General features: G+C 39.2%; 1 protein-coding gene across 3 annotated transcripts in view; it reads left to right on the top strand.

Annotated features, from left to right (window-relative positions):
• Window positions 1-2,033, top strand: part of Septin4 (septin 4) — a 309,607-nt gene extending 307,574 nt beyond the window's left edge. For all 3 annotated transcript variants that reach the window (XM_076213803.1, XM_076213804.1, XM_076213802.1), the window contains one exon: window positions 1-2,033. This exon is cut by the window's left edge and continues 1,224 nt beyond it. The gene's annotated coding sequence lies outside the window, so the exon portion shown is untranslated.
• The last annotated feature ends 1,137 nt before the right edge of the window (window positions 2,034-3,170 follow it).

Raw genomic sequence — 3,170 nt, 5'->3', positions numbered from 1 at the left:
TACGTTTTTATACATGTACTGCAATATGTTTACGAGCTTCAACAAAGTAAAATACCCGTACAAACAACTTCTGGTATACATGTTTTGGATTATACATAACACTGCCTGCCATGCGAGTAAGTTTCGCCTGTGGCCCACAGGATACACCAACTTTAATGTGGGTGGTTTGTGATAGACTTGTTCTTTTAAATTCTTAAGACTGATGTCTGCACACGTGTCTTATTACACAGATATACAAATCTACCTTAACATCTTCAATATTCAATATGTCCTTTGCAATCTAAAGCATTTTTTTTACTGTCATATCTGACTGTCCTTTTTCCTTTCTTTTATGAACCTGAAGCAGGTTCCATGCATATGATGATGTAACTCTTATCATAAATTATCTGAAAGAAGTCTTGTTTACAATATTTATCACTTTGTTCAAACCCGTGATAGAAGACAAGCTTGGTAGCAAAATTTATAGTTTTATCTTTTATTAAAATAAAGAAATTTGTTACGGCCTCAACAGCCAAAGAAAGTGGAGCGGACATTAATGATAAGTGCGTAATCAGGATTCTATGATTATCATGACTGTCAAACACTATTTTTGTATTCACAAAGATACGTTAACCATTCTTACTACGTTTAGCAGTCGTTATCATATTTCGAATGCCGGTTTTTATCACATCAAATGTCCGTTGTTCTTTTTCCTAATAATACCCTGATTATTAATGCGCAATGTTTATCATATTCCCTGTTTTGATATATGTGGGTTAAGCCTCGTACCTCAGAAATTGAGTCAGATGTTGTTGTTGTTGTTTTTTTCTTATGCGGATTTTTACCATATGTCGAAATATAGCCACCCACTTCTTTTACAATTTTGTCTGACTCAAAAGGTAAAAAGTGTGATGTCCGTAGATTGTGTACATTGTAGACTCCTTAGAATTGTAGATTATAAAACTATCATTATTCTTGCAGGCTGAATCTGTTGCCAAAGCCCCCTGAAACTTCCAAGGTTTATTCCTGTAAAAATGTGGGTGTGGATTACTCCTTTTTTTTATCTTATTTGTTTATTTATTTATTTTTATTTCTTATTCATTTATTTATTTATTTATTTACTTTTTTTTAGGGGGGTGGGAGACTAATCTTCGGGTAGTCCGGAGTATTGAATAAAGAGGTAAGGATAAAACCTACACCGTCGCCCTTCTCGTCTGTTGACATAGTTCACCCACACGAGGATGATATACTGTATGTTTTAGAGAAGGGTGCCGCGTGCAAGTGACTGTCAACACATCCATTCACCACAAGGCACCGCGTGCACGGGCTCTGAGCCCGCATGAGGATGGCAAGGCCGATTAACCTTTCGTCCTGAGCTCCAGTTGGTCTCCTCCAGGAGTGCTACGTCGATATTCCTAGTGACGAGGACAGGTTGTAGGACATAGATCTTGCCAACAAGATCGTTGACATTCCATTGTAGAAACTTTAGATCTCACCGGGATGGCATGGGAAAGTTGGTGAATATATTTTTCGCGGTGCGTCTCTTTTTCTTGTATTATATTTTTTTGGATTGTCAGCACGTTAGACAGAGATTTACCAATTACTAATGTTGGCATTAGAATGATAGCCTAAGTCGTTCTAATGATTCTCAGTTTCAGACCAAAAGGAGGGCCTATGTGACGCGTGCGTGCACACACACACACACCGTTCACCACCGACCAAACACATTGCCCTACCCGCCCTTTCAGCTGCAAAAATGTTAAAATGAACGTGGGAATAAGTAATTAAATGCAGGAGTAAAGCACACGCCAGAAGGCGTATATGTGCGACCAACACTGTCACATTATCTATGAGAATAGTCTATTTGGACAGTAATCAGTCACTGCCAAACTGAGGAGAGATATGTGAGGACGGAGGAAGGTGAATCCGCGGCCAGACAAGTGCTGTTACAGTAGCGTTCCGAGTTCGGAGACTAAACCATCGATAGCTGAGCGGTTTAAGGCACTGGTTTGGGTGCCTCTTGGCGCCAGAGCAGTAGGTTCGAATCCTCTGCGCGACGGGCATTAATATTATCTGATATATACATATATGCACAAATTTCACAAGTCACACGTGAATCACAAATATGCAGATTCCACTAGGAAAAGGAAAAACACACGGAGTCCGAGCGCTTTCGTGATATATTCACATTATCAAGGAGTACAGAAAATTGAGAAAAAAAATTGAGATACAGAGTATAAGTAGGACAAGAGAGACATTTACCCTCCTCTCCGAAGCCTGAAAGCTCAGGTTGGGTCACTCGGCGAGGTCGTGGAAAAAGATCATTATTAATGTCTCTCTTGTCCTATTTATACTCTGTATCTCCATTTTTTTTTCTCACTTTTCTGTACTCCTTGATAATGTGAATATATCACGAAAGCGCTCGGACTCCGTGTGTTTTTCCTTTTCCTAGTGGACTCTGCATATATACATATACATATATATATATATATATATGTATATATATATATGTGTGTGTATGTGTGTGTGTGTGTGTGTGTGTGTGTGTGTGTGTGTGTGTGTGTGTGTGTGTGTGTGTGTGTGTGTGTGTGTGTGTGCATGCCTTGAGGGATTAAAAAGTGTAACGAGAAATAGACAATTGGGAATAGATGATAAGAGGAGATTCTATAAAGGAGTGATTGTGCCGACAGTACTTATGGGTCAGAAACATGAAACATAAGAGAAGAAGAGAGATGAAATGCCTGAGAAGTATGGTTGGGGTTACTAGGCTGAATACATAAGAACATAAGAAATAAAGGAGACTGCAAAAGACCATAAGGCCTACACTAGGCAGCTCCGTATCCATCACCATCTGTCATCCCCATCCATAAAGTTGTCTAATCGTTTTTTAAAACAACTGATAGTTTCAGCGCTTACTACATGGTTACTAAGTTTATTCCATTCATCGACCACCCTATTAGTAAACCAATTCTTGCTTATTTCCTTCTTAAATCTAAATTTGTCCAGTTTGTACCCATTACTGCGAGTCCTGCCCTGTTGTTTTATTATGATGACCTTGTTTGCATCACCCTTGTTATAGCCTTTGATCCACTTGAACACTTCTATTAGATCACCCCGCACTCTGCGTCTTTCCAGAGAGTGTAAGTTTAGGTGCCTAAGCCTCTCTTCGTAAGGCAAATTTCCGAGTCCTT

The sequence above is a fragment of the Oratosquilla oratoria genome, chromosome 32 (genome assembly GCF_046742065.1).
Source record: "Oratosquilla oratoria isolate Oo_2021 chromosome 32, ASM4674206v1, whole genome shotgun sequence".
Classification (NCBI taxonomy): domain Eukaryota; kingdom Metazoa; phylum Arthropoda; class Malacostraca; order Stomatopoda; family Squillidae; genus Oratosquilla; species Oratosquilla oratoria.
Note: the sequence above shows the minus strand (reverse complement) of the source record. Positions and strands in the feature narration are given on the sequence as shown.